Source organism: Sciurus vulgaris, assembly GCF_902686455.1.
Source record: "Sciurus vulgaris genome assembly, chromosome: 16".
Lineage (NCBI taxonomy): Eukaryota > Metazoa > Chordata > Mammalia > Rodentia > Sciuridae > Sciurus > Sciurus vulgaris.
The window spans coordinates 14,492,231-14,506,296 of record NC_136477.1 but is presented as its reverse complement, the minus strand read 5'-3'; the positions used below and the strand labels follow the sequence as shown (position 1 = coordinate 14,506,296).

At 40.9% G+C, this 14,066-nt stretch overlaps 1 pseudogene across 1 annotated transcript; it reads left to right on the top strand.

Annotated features, from left to right (window-relative positions):
- The first annotated feature begins 9,487 nt into the window (after positions 1 to 9,487).
- LOC306647111 (olfactory receptor 7A10-like) lies at positions 9,488 to 10,458 on the top strand (annotated as a pseudogene). The gene has a single exon. The product of its transcript is annotated as an olfactory receptor 7A10-like (transcript).
- The last annotated feature ends 3,608 nt before the right edge of the window (positions 10,459 to 14,066 follow it).

Sequence of the window (14,066 nt, the reverse complement as noted above, 5' to 3'; positions counted from 1 at the left end):
TATTTTGTCATACTATTTGGAATTTTGGAAAATTTCCTTCTGACTTTGATGGATTATGTTCACTTTGTAGCTATTTGTCACTCTGCACTACAGTCATCATGAACCGCCGACTCTGTGTGTTGCTGCTGTTGGCATCCTGGATCACCAGTACCTTGAATTCCCTGTGGCAAGGATGAATGGTGTTGTGGCTGTCCTTCTGCACAGACATGGAAATTCCCTACTTTTTCTGTGATCTTAAGCAGGTGGTCCTGCTTGCCTGTTCTGACATGTTTCCTAATGCCATTTTGATGTATTTTGCAGCAAGACTTCTCTCTGTGGCCCCCTCGCTGGCGTCCTTTACTTCTACTCCAAGATAGTGTCCTCCATCTGTGCAATCTCATCAGCTCAGGGCAGATACAAAGCCTTCTCCACCTGTGCATGGTCTCCTTCTTCTATTGCACATGCCTAGGAGTGTAATTGAGTTCATCCGTCACACACAACTCACACTCCAGTGCAACAGCCTCAGTGGTGTACAGTGTGGTCACCTGCCGGGGGTCCAGCCCCAGCAGGGACCCATGGTTTCCACACTGGTAAGGGGGCACGGGGAGACAGCGTCGGCGATGGATGGAGAATGAAAGACACAGACTCTAGTTCTGGTGCAATCATTCCCACTTTATTCTGGGGAAGGCTGGGTTTATACACATTTTTCTTCAGGCTTCGATGACAGGCTTGTGACTAATAAAATCAAAGAAGTTTCCAAAGCATAGGCAGAAATAGTTTTTACCGAAAGATTATGAGAAAACAGTAACCTTACAGATTATCCTTACTTAATCACCAGGGCTTGTCATTGATAAAATAAGCTGGTCCATATCTAGTAGCTACTGTGGGAGGTGCTTTGTGCTTAGAACTTGGGGAAACATTGTTATCTATTAGTTTCTGTGCCCCAACAGGCTCTGGCTGTGCCAGTAAATGCAGAGTTTGGTTTTTAACATAATAAAAACATTCTGCTTTTGTGAGGTTAATCATCACAGGGTTTAAACATGTGTTTTGTCTCCATGATGTTTTTCTGGAAATTTGTAGAATTATTCTCATCACCTCTAGCAAGATCCCCAGACTGAAGTGAGTAATATATTATTAGGAAAACTCCACAGAATAACATCCAAGCTAGGGAGGCATACATCTGGCATGCAATCCTTTTAGGATGAGTCTTTGCAATCATCCTTCAGTGGAACTCTGTCAAGCACTGTAAGGAGACCCATGCACCCCCACAGGGCCCCCAGTCAATCACCAACCTCTGGGAAGATGCTGGGCCACAGGCACACACCTGTGTGATAGTATTTGAGGATGTTCTTTCAGGATAATGAAGGCAGTGAAGGGTCTCTGCCACTGACATGTTCTTCATCTGGATGGCCAGGAGGACAGAGGGTGCACTGCCCCACACGAGGGCTCAGGCTTGCAGACTCCAAAGACTGTGGAGAGTTCTGGTCTGCCATGTCTGGTTTCTGCCACAGCCACTCTCACAATTTCAACAGCCTACCTCCCCAGATTCCTGATGCCACTGCCCACTCACCATTTCTGGGTGTTCAGGAGCCAGTCCTTCTCCCTAGGGATCTTCAGCCCCTGCACAGCAGAGCAACGTGGGTCTCTGAAGGAAGAGAGTGTGTCCTAGCGCTGATTGGTCAATATGGTGAAACGGAGAAACAGAGAAGGAAGCAGAAGCCCACCCCAAATTCCCTGTCAGCACACAGGATTGGACAATTCTAAAGGCTCCCGATTGGCTTCAGGCTGTGCCTCTGGGATATGAGACCAGGAAGCCTTCCCTGTGAGTGACAGTGAATAATAGCCAGTGCATATGAATAAGAACAGAATGGTAGGTCCTTGGTTGCAGTTTTTTTTTTTTTTTTTTTTTTTAGGTCTGGGAATTGCACTGAAGTGCTTCTCCTTTGCTTTATCAATTCTGTGTATGTCAATGCTTTAACTTCTCCTCTTGGTAATTTGGACTTTAGTATAATGGTGTTGATTGTGACAGGTTACTGGGGTCGTAAAATTAAATTAAAAAGTGTAAAGTCATCATATTCAAACATTTTTTGAAGTAGAATCTATACATCCTTTAGAGATCATTATTCTGCCTACCACAAGTTCTTTTTCACAGTGATATTTGTTGTGTTTTGAGAGCCCATGTATGGAATAATTGGCTGAACATGGTGGAGCATAACATTAAACCAAGAGCTTGGAGGCTGAAGCTGGACGATGGTCATTGTGAAGCCAGCCTTGCAAGTTAGGAAAACCCAGGTCAATAAATAAATGAGTAAATGAATAAATAAATAAATAAATAAATAAATAAATACATAAATAAATAAATGGTCAGGGCATGTAGCCCAGTGGAGGGTCACCTCTGGGGTCAGTCTGCAGTATGATGAAATGATAATAACCATAACAAAAACAGCAACAAAAATACACAGAAATCATTACATTGAAAACTACACAAAAATAATGACATAAAAAGACCATTTGGGGAGGAGAAGAGCTAAAACAACCTACACCTGACTCTCACAGAATTTCACATACTTGATCCTCAGAGAGAGGTCCCCAGACCAGGACCTGCAGTTCCAGGACCACCTTTATCAAATAAGGATGCAGAGTTTCTGAAACATTGGTAGACCTACGGTCTCAGCATTTGCATCTGTACTTGCCTTTTGGTGATTCTTCTGCATAAATGTGCATAAATGTGGCCTAGAATTGGTTTTGATCACCTCTTCTCTGTTGACATTTAGTGCTAGGGTAATTAGTTGTGTTGGGAGCTGTTGTGGCTGTGGTATATGGCTACTACCAATGTTCAGACATTGTTATATATCCCCTGGGGGAAAATATATGTAGGTGTAAACCAAAGGCCCATATATATGAAGTGGAAGCATTGTGCCAGAAGTCAAATGAAGGTCTCATGGATCTTTACTGTATAGCATTTGTCAGCCCACTTTCTGCCATGGAGATGGAGGTCATAGGCATATCACTATGTAAAATCGACCTCACAGAATAGAAGTCAAGAAAAATGAAGTTTCCCAGTTCCTATGGAGTATTAGGTTCAGGTTAGGATGCATGAAGTGAACCAATCACGTCTTGTTCTAATAAATATTTTTAAGTTAAGTGTTGAATGGGAGCTCTTAACTTGTCTTAAAATTATAACTTAATGACAATTTGAGAAAGGACACGTAGGCAAGAAGTGTAATGCCCAAGATTGAGACAAAGGGAACACAGTGCTCACCCTTGTTAAAGAGGCGTGACTTTTCTGGGGTATTGGTGCATTTTGCCCAGCACAGGTTCATGCTTAGAGACCCATGAGCTCCAGTCAAGATGAGTTCATCAGTGTCAGACTTGGAAAGACTTTTGGCCAAATGGGAGAAGATGTGCCAGGAGGCTGGACCACTGGAAGGCAGGTGGATCCATGGGGAATAACAAAAGCTAGGTTTACTTGGTTATAATCATGTCTCTTGTGAACAGAGAATCAGCAGGAAGAATTTCATGTCTTTCCAGGCCAGTGTCCCCCAGGGGAATAAGAGGGAAATGAGCCTAATGAGCAGAAATACAGAGCTGTGACTCTCTGCTCTGATGTGGTCCCTCAGTGCACAACCTTTTGCTGGACAGGGGGTGGTGGTGTCCTTTGAGGTCTTTGGTCTGCCTAGGAGCCCAGCACTTGACTCCTCCCTGCTGTGTTTTCTGGGGACAGAGCTTCAGTCACCATCAAGCCCACCCAGGCAGGACCTTGCACTTCCAGAGGGACCTTCCTCCCAGAGCTGGACTCCAGGTGAGTCTGAGAGCTCAGTGGACGCTGCAGGAGAGCATCAGAGAGAATGGAACCCAGGACTCTTTAGCTGAGTTCAGTGGAGAGCCAGGCCAACCTAGCACAGAGCAGGACTGCTGTGGCTGCTCCCTGTCCTGATTGAGGATTTACTCACAAGGCTGCAGTGATTCATGACACTTGGCTGAGAAGTGAACATTGCACTGATTAACACAGGGTTCACTGCTGGCCATGAAATAGAGCTAACCTAGGTTGAAGAGAAGTTGGGAGGGAGGCGTCCAGTGCTCCCAGAGAAAGAGCAGAGGTCCAAGGAGCTTTGCAATTAAGGGAGTAGGGAAAAACAGCCATGTTATGGTGTATTTTGATGTGTGTTTACTTAGAGGGGAAATATTTGATTATGATTGCATATTTTTGGCAAGAACCCATATCAAGGGTCTTACAAATATCTTGCAAAAGAAATTCATGGATGCACTTCTGATAGTATCATTTCTCCCTTTGGTGTTCACCTGGAAAGCATTATGTCACAGCTGAGTACAAGTATGTCTAAGAGCCTTACTGTGCAATGATTTGCACATCTCTGAGGCTGAACATGCAGGAGGGGTTGCTTGCCAGTTACCTGTGTATTGCAGTCTCTCCCTCGAGACTTTTACATAGACACTGCAGGGCTTTTCCCTCACTTTCCAATGTATTCTTACAAAGTATTGAAGTTTTTCCCCCACACAAATTACCCGTTTGCCTTTTAGTTATTTGCCTGTTTAGTTATCTCATGTATGCATAGAGATATTTTGGGGAGTGTGTGAAAATTTATGAATTTGTTGTAGTCAAATCTATCAGTTGATTACATTCCCACACTTTTTTTTTTTTCTGAAAGTTCCAGGAATTGATGTTTTCTATTTGTGAGTTCTTACTTTAACCTCCTTGTGCTTCTCTGGTGCTAGTATGTTGTGTTTTATATATATTTCCAACTCATTTCCAGCTTTCTGTGGTTGCTTATTGTATCTCTTTACTTCTTGTAATTAGGTACATTTCCCAGAGAGTCATTAGCTTTGAGCCTCCCTGGGAAGGCTTTTGTGCTTCTTTCTTATTTGTTTAAAGCTCATTTTATCTGTATCAATATATTAGAATACACTTAAATTTACATAAATCTCACTAAGACTTTAAATATTGCTTCTAGCATGGAACTTAGAGGATTTCCTTCATATTCCAATAATGGTGAGGTTTTGGAAATTTAATCTTGAGTTAGGAACCAAGTTGATATTTTTAAATAATTAAGAGTTTATAACATTTAGATGTTTTAGATTTTCATTTAATTTTGTTTCACTCAGTGCAAACTGTATGCTTGGATTGAAATGTCACATGAGTACAATAAATATCCACAATGAATATATCCAAATAAAAATGAAAAAAATTAAAAATAGTGAAAATTAGAATGAGTGATCAGTAGAAGGGTGGAAGTGTGGAGGAGAGACAGCAAGGCGTTGTTGTTGGATACCAAAACACAATTAGGTAAGAGCCATAAATACTGAGTAAATACAACACAAGGCAATGGTTATAGCACATTTTATTCTGTCTTTTATGGTTATGATTTTCATATTCATAAGAAAACGCATAAAATTACTTAGAAAAATAGACCAACTTTTAATTATATATTCTCATGAAGAATTAGAAAAAGAAAATTAGAACCTTCCCACCACAGAATCGATAAATGTTTAAGGAGAAGGAAATGTTTATTATCCTGATTTGAGCATTGCATATTGAATACATGTGCCAAATTGTCACATTGTACCCTATTAACATGTACAGGTATTATGTATCAATTTAAAATATTGGACAGTTTGTAGCACAGTTATAGGGAGCTTACTTAGCATACACAAGGTCTTGGGTTTGAGACTCTTCCCTGCCAAAGTAAACAAAAAACAAACCATATGTATAAATTGATTACCAAATGAAATTTTAAGACAAAAATAAAATCCATATTCTCATTGCATTAAAGAAAACAGCAGTATACTTATACTAATTTAATCAACGCTGTCATTCTCTATTCTGTAAGTTATCAGTCTCTTTTAAAGCTTTTCTTTCTGTATTATGTGTACATACATGCTCCTATACTTTCTATGCAAATGCATGAGAAAAATCCCGTACACTCCTCACTGTTCTCTCATTTGGTTCACTGTTTTTTCCTTGCTGGTCACCCACTACCTTCTCACTCTGTAATTCCAGTGGACTTCTTGCAGATGACAATGCAGTTTAGGTATTTCTAAGGATGCACAGCATTTTATAATGGGGCTGTGCTACTCGTACTTTCCATGCCTTTCATATTGGTTCTCACTAATTCACTGCTATATCAATGTTACAAAACATACGTTGCTAGTGTGAAGTTCAAACAAGTGATTCTCAACCAGAAGGGATGCCCCTCCCTGACACAGAGCAAGTTTCACAGACACTTTCAGCCATCACTCTGGGGAGGGGTCATGAGAGATCTGGGGTGTTGCTGACCCCCTCACAATGCACAGGCCAGCACCCGCCTCAGAGAATTAACTTGTCCCAGAATGTCAATATTCAGGAGATCAAGAGACCTTGAGTTAAAGAATTTTTATCCTTTTGGTATTTGTAGCTGACTTCAGATTATCTCTCTCCTATGTGGTCCAGAGTCACATCTCCTCTACCTAATTTTGAGAGCACTATTTTTGTATCTGTTTAAAAATTCTAACCACAACTGACGAAACAGGTCTTCAGGAGCTTTTCCTAAGCATGGGGTCTGTGGATGAAATATTTCTTGCTGTTTTCTTAAACTCTTACTGAGCTTAGGCAAATATTTTGGTGTCCCTATACAGTGATTTTTACAAATTATTGTTTCTTCATTGGTTTCTCAGGTGGTATTTTGACCATAAAAATCATTCAATTCTTTTTTTTTTTTTTTTTTTTACTGGTACATATCTCTCTTCTTACACCTGAGTTTCTCACCTTACTAGGTTCTTGCTCACTGTAGATTTTTATATAATTTCTAGATGTTCACCTAAAATCAGTGGTGTGTTTTTACACTTAGGTCTTATCTTCTCTGTTTACTGTTAACTTATGTTAGGTAGGGGGACAACTTCATTTATCATTTCACATTAATGTGAGCATTTATTCCACAATCAAATCTTCTACTGAATTGAAATGAAACATTGTCATATATAAAATATACACATATACTCAGGCTCAATTCTTTATTCAATCAACAAGTAATAGCTGATAATTTATTAATTTCAGTATATCATAGGAAAATTTCATATTATATTCTGATATGCCAAAGCTTTTGTTGATTTAATTACTAATTCATGTTGATATCTTGGACTTACTCCTGTTAGTCTTGTTCCAGTTAGTTTTGGTTTTGCATTGCAAAGGATGGAACCAGAGCCTCGGTCATGGTGACAAGTGCCCTACCACTGAGCCACACTGCCACCTGGGTTCCACTAGCTTTTCAGGCTCCATTCAGCCTGTTGTAAACATTTGTTTGGAAGCATTCAAATGGACCCTGGTTGCATCTCCTTGCAGTTTTTGAATTACCTAACTTAGTACTTTCTTTCATTTTTTTCTCTAGTAATTGCAGATAGACTTCAGTACCTTTGTGAAGATAGGATGGTGAACAGAGCCTGTGAAGTCTTAGCTCACCTGGATCTTGTTTTATAAGGTCATAGACTGAGTACTGTGAAATGCATGTGTTATAACACAAGGCCCCAGTCATAGGAAGGAAGCAAAGGGACAGGACTCTCATGACATGTGTGGTTTATTCCAAGAATGACTGGAGAGACCTCTGCTTGTTGGATGAAGACCAGGACCAGGACCAGAGTTCTCCTGTGGGCTTTGTTAAGAAAAAATATATAGACAATTAAAATCCAAAGTCCAAGAATAACAAAGAACAGATGCCACAGGAGAGAAGTGAGGAAGGGGACTCCTCAGCCACCATAGCAATACCCATTGGTCAAGGAGGTGTGGAAGAGGCATGAGAAAAACAAAAGATTCTGCTTCATATAACAACAAGACAAGATTTTGTTGTAGTTTATGGATCCTTTTGTGAATTGTTAATTTATTCTCCTTAATCATTTTATCCTTGGATCCTTTCTGTATCACCTGGAAATTATAAAGGCATTGCTATTTTTGACATTGAATGTGTTTATTTCTGCCCCTTTCTTATTTTTCCAGGGTGCCCAGGAGACGGACCCTGGGCTGGAACACACCCAGAACCAAGGGAGTGGTTTCTTCCTGTTGATCTATCAGGGATCATCTGTTCTTATTACCTCACTCTCCAATCATGTGTCCATTTCATTCCACTATTTTTCTGCTTATTGATATTTTCCATGTATTTTGTTTCTTTAAATGCAGAGTGTAATCTACCATTTACTGTAGTGGTATTGGCTGCATGCTTGTTTGTCCATGAGAGGCTTACAAATTGGGGGTTCTGGCTGCCATTTCTGCATTAGGGCAAAGACAATTTGATCTGTCCAGCTTGCATTGTATACACTAGGAGCCTAACAGTGTGATGGGAAGGTCAGAGGCCACAGTGGTGACTGTGTGGTGTGTGTGCATGTGTGCCATCCTCAGGGCAGGGTTCTGGGATTCAGATATTCCAAGGTGATGGTCAGTATGTAGATCAACTCAACAAGAAAGGGTAGTATGTAGCATGTCGATTTCCATTCAATGGATGCTGGGAAGGAAGTTAATAATATGAGAAGGTGTAGTGGGGAGGAAGGCTTCCCCATCTTATGCAGATCAGCCCCAGCAGGGAGTCCACCTCTTTCCTCAGCATCCAATGACACCATCTCTGATCACTCTCCCTCTTTCTCATTGACCTCCTCACACTGGCTGCTTGATGCCCTTGGGTTTTCTAAACATGCTCCTGCCTTAGAGCCTTTGCCCTGGGAATTCCCTTGCCAGGTAGAAGTGTCTGCTGGCCTGCTGGCTCCTACTGGATCTCCTGAGGACTCTGTTCAATTGTCACATTCTCTACTGAACTTCTGGTTACCTATAAAGTAATAGGGAGCTGGAGGTGTGAGTCAGTGTTAGCCCTAGAGTATCTGCTTAGCATATGCAAGGCCCTGAGTGAAATCCCAAGCTACACACACACACACACACACACACACACACACTCACACACACTTAAAAACAACTGCTTACCTGCTGTATAACTGCTTTTCTTTTATCATAAGTGCTTCATCATCAGACATGCTATATGATTATTTATTTTTAAAGCAGCTTTTTAAAGTTATAATTAATATTCAAAGGACCACATGTATTTGATGTGTATTATTTACTGAGTTGGCACATATGCCAATACAAGTGATACATCATTTGCACAAAATTATACTAGACCTGTGATTTGCCTTTGTGCACGAGTTCTTCGCCCATCATTGGGAGGTAGGAACTTTGGTTTTTGATGCCTGGACAGAGCCTGGAATGAGGACAGCAATACACATGTGCTCTTCCATGGTAAGAAGAAATTTCTCATTCAAACTGTAAAATGCATGAACTCGTGGGGAAAGGCTTAGAGAGAGACAGGAATTCCTCCTCAATATTGGCAATAGGGCTGCCCCAGGATGACCAGACCCATGATATCGCAGAAGTTAATTATTTACTGGAAAATATAAATTGTAACACTTCAACCATATCAGTAGTGTTCATATGCGTGAAAAGCTGTAACAGTTTTCTCTTTCCTGTAGTCTCATCCACCACATGGAACCAGGAAACAATACAGGAGTTCCAGAATTCCTCATTCTCGGATTTTCAGAGGACCCAGAACTACAGACTCTCATCTTTGGGCTTTTCCTCTCCATGTACCTGGTCACTGTGCTGGGGAACCTGCTCATCATCCTGGCTGCCATCTCAGACTCCCACCTACACACACCCATGTACTTCTTCCTCTCCAACCTGTCCTTTGTGGACATCTGCTTCACCTCCACCACTGTCCCAAAGATGCTGTTGAACATCCAGATCCAGAGCAAGGCCATCACCTATGCAGGCTGCATCACCCAAATGTACTTTTTTTTGGTTTTTTTAGAGTTGGACAACTTCCTCCTGACTGTCATGGCCTACGACAGGTATGTGGCCATCTGTCACCCCCTGCACTATACTGCCATCATGACTCCCCAACTCTGTGGTTTGCTGGTTCTGGTGTGCTGGATCGTGAGTGTCCTGCATGCCCTGATACAAAGCTTAATGGTGTTGTGACTGTCCTTCTGCACACACTTAGAAATCCCCCACTTTTTCTGTGAACTCAACCAGGTGGTCCAACTTGCCTGTTCTGACACCTTCCTCAATGACCTGGTAGTGTATTTTGCACTTGTGCTCTTGGTTACTTGTCCCCTTGCTGGCATCCTTTACTCCTACTCCAAGATAGTGTCTTCCATTCGTGCAATCTCATCAGCTCAGGGCAAGTACAAAGCCTTCTCCACCTGTGCGTCTCACCTCTCCATGGTCTCCTTGTTTTACTGCACAGGCCTAGGTGTGTACCTTAGTTCTGTGGCAACTCACAGCTCACAGTCCACTTCAACAGCCTCAGTGATATACACTGTGGTCACCCCCATGCTGAACCCCTTCATCTTCAGTCTGAGGAATAAAGATGTAAAGAGAGCGTTGAAAAGTGTCTTTGGAGGGAAAACCTAAAAGGATCCATTGTCTGGGGCTGCAGAAGCACATGCCAGTGACTATAGGCTGCAGAGCCCCAGAGCCAGTGTTGAGGTTCTTTGATGAGATGGTGGATGGTGGATCACCTTCTACGTGCTTCCTGTAGTTTTCATCCCTTGATGTCCACCTGTCTGAACTTCCAGACTTCTTTATTAAGCTTTGTGCTCTGATAGCCACCAGGTTTTAGTTTTGGGGTTGTCTGATTCTCCACAGTTATTCCCAAATATTGAAATAGAAATGTTTGGAAATTACCACTTATGTCACAGACCATCAAATATTTTTTAAGAATAATTACTTCTTCCATGGAATATTTTATTGAGTGATATTTCTTTCATTTTCCTGTAAAGATAGTCATGAGTTTTACCATGCCCAGGGAAGAAGAGTAGATTTGATAACTGACAGTGTCCAGATTAGTAGTCCAGATAAATGTGAGGTAGGTTTTCCTCTTTTGCTCCTGTAATTCCTTTGAGCATCATGACATTGCCTCCTCTCTTGATAATGTAGAATTTATCATCCTCGTGCTTTTTAAGAACTAGTCACTGGCTTGGGCTTGGGGTCAGTGGTATAGCACTTGCCCGGCAAGTGTGAGGCCCTTGGTTAGATCATCAGCACCAATTTAAAAAAAATCCAAAACAAAAATCTGGTCATTGCAGTTTACAAGAATAATCCATTTAATTTTTTATTGATGCAATATTTTACATGTTTATGAATTGCATATTTATGCATTATATTTTTAGTACATTATAGTTATACATAATATTGAGGGTCATTTTAGTATAATCCTACAGGCATGGGATATAATTTCCTGTACTTTGGTCCCTAGTATTTTCCGTGTCCCTTTCCTCTTTCTTCCTCTGTTCCCCTGGAAGAAATCCTGACAATTTTGATTCTATTTACTTATAGATATTTAAAAATTAGCTTAACATGAAATTGACCAAACTATGCTGTGTGCATGTATGAATACACCACAGTGAATTTCAACTTTATGTATATCTATAGAGCAAAGTGGTTTGATCCATGTATACATGAGGCAAGGATCCACTCAGGATGGTTTGTATATTCATTACCTTAAACACCAATCATTTCTTTATGATGAGTACATTCCAACCTCTTCTAAGAATTCTGAGGTATAGTATGCATTATTGGTAGTGCTGCAGAACCACAGAACGTTCCGCTCCTGCCCAGCTTCGACGTTGCTCTTATATGTAGGGTCCTGCTTCTTTGTCAGCTCATTTTCCCTGACACCTACCAAAGACCTGGGCTAGAAAGGCCCCCAGAGGTGTCCACTCACCATTGTTTCTGCACAGAAAATGTTTTACTCTAGATAACAGATTAGAAGTGATAACAATGTAAAAAGCATAAATAGATTATGGTTCTTGAGTTTCAGGCCCCAGGAAAGGAGGAGTGGGCTTGCCTATTTAAGGGTGATACTAGGGATCTTGGGTGAAGGAAGGACTGTGTATTTTGATGTTATTAGTGTTAATATCATGGTTGTGTTAAAATATTCTACATTTGTGAGATGCTACAATGAAGAAAGTGTGTGTGAGTCTCTCTGTGTCATTTCTTGCATATGCATGCTCATCTGCAATTATCCCTAAGCAAAAGTTTTAAAATGTAAATGGAAAAACACTACAAAAACAAGTTTTTCTCCAGGAGAAGGAATTTGAACATCTTTCCTTTTACTCCTTGAGCTCATATTTCTTTCCTAATTTGTCCCACATATTTTCCCACAATCTCATGCTATCATATGTCTCAAGCTTAAAACTCACCTTAATGTATGTTCTTACAACAAAGCCATATGAATTAAAAAGTGAGTGTTCTCATTCTTGTATGCTGTGTCTTTGTCATTTTAGACAATGTGGACTGGTGGGTATACAGGATTCTGTGATGAAGACTGCTTTTCACATAGTGTAAAGCTGTTGGATAAAGAAATAAATAGCATTGGGACTAAGAGTATTTGACACCTAATACTCTGCCATCATTGCCTTGCCTGCTACGGGGGGTGAAGTTTAATATGGTGCATGTGGAATCTGGTAGGTAGGCTGCACAGTAAGGGAAGTTCTCGGAGCCTCAGTTCAGATAAGACATCTTTGGAAATTCTCTCCTTTTCATCTCTATCAAGACTAAATCTTAGCCATAGTTGAGTTATTTTATAGAATTAGATAGTTTTCTTTACATATTATGTTGACAGAGCACTTCCACTATTTTTTATTTTAAATGATCTAGAGTTATATTTTATGTTTTTATTAGTACATTATATTTAAACGTAATATTGGGGTCCATTTTGACATAATCATACAAGCACAAAATTCCATTGCTTCATTTCAGTCCCCAAAACTTCTCCTTCCCCCACATTCCCCTTCCACTCTACTGGTTTTCCATATACATCTGTGCCTCTATCTATCTATCTATCTATCTATCTATCTATCTATCTATCTATCTATATTTAAAATGGCGTTTTGACTGCAATGCATACCATTGGCACATCATCTTCCCTCTTAAAATTTACCAAGTCACATTCTGCTATCAATTTGGTGACATTCTGACTGGCCACAGGAATTCTAAGGAGCAAGTCACATACACACATGCACACTTGCACTCAATACCACTTAAGCTTCAGAACTCTGTGTTGGCCACACTTGTGATGCTTGATAACATCCACTTGCTCCTCTCTGGGCTGAAGTCTGCAAGGCGGATGATCTAACGCTAACTGTGCTAAATATGGAAGTAAAACATCTGCAGAGGCCAGACTTATCGATCATGCAGTGCAAAACCATCATAAGTGATTGAGAAATGAAGAATAGCTAGGTTCTTTCCTGTTCCTTTGGAGATCTGGCTTCAAGTGAGGATCCTGAAACATCTCCTAGAGTTAGTAATTTCTCATTCTTACAGACATTGAGTAGGAAGTGAAGAGGAACCATCAGACTGGGTAGAAGGTATGGTTGCTTTAGAGTTCAGGCAAGCACTACATGGTGATCCTCAAACTTTTGCATGCATCAGAATCCTGGGAGGGCTTGTGAAAGCACAGATTGCTGGCACCATTCCCAAAGTGCTTGATTCAGTAGGCCCACAAAGGTTTGATATATGTGTTTCTATTAAGTTCCCAGGGGATGCTAATGTTGCTGTACCAGGGAACCATGTTTGAGAACCACTGACCTAGAGACAAGATTTCTCCATAAAGATGGTAATCACAACATGCAGTAAAGAGACAATTACCCAAAGTGAATGAGTTCACCACCTCCCTGGGTTTGGATGAAGTATGAAAACATAGTGGGATTGAATTATGTGTTTCTTCCTCCTTCTGCGCAATCCTAGAAGCCTCATGGAAATGGGAAGCCAAGTAGGAATGAGAAACTTGCTCTTTCTGGAATTTTCAGATGATCCAGACCAGCACATTCCCTGTGTTGGGCCCTCTCTGCCCAGGTACCTGGCAACATGCACTGGGACCTGCTCATCATCCTGGCCACAAGCTGGGACTCCCCAGTCTGCACACAGAGTGGGACCTGTTGGCGCATTGCCAGGTGTTGAGCAGCATCCCTAGCCTCAATCACTGGGTACTGGTTACACTTCCCTACATGTGTCAACCTAATTTTTTAAGACAACTCCAAATGTATTTTGGAGGCAAAAT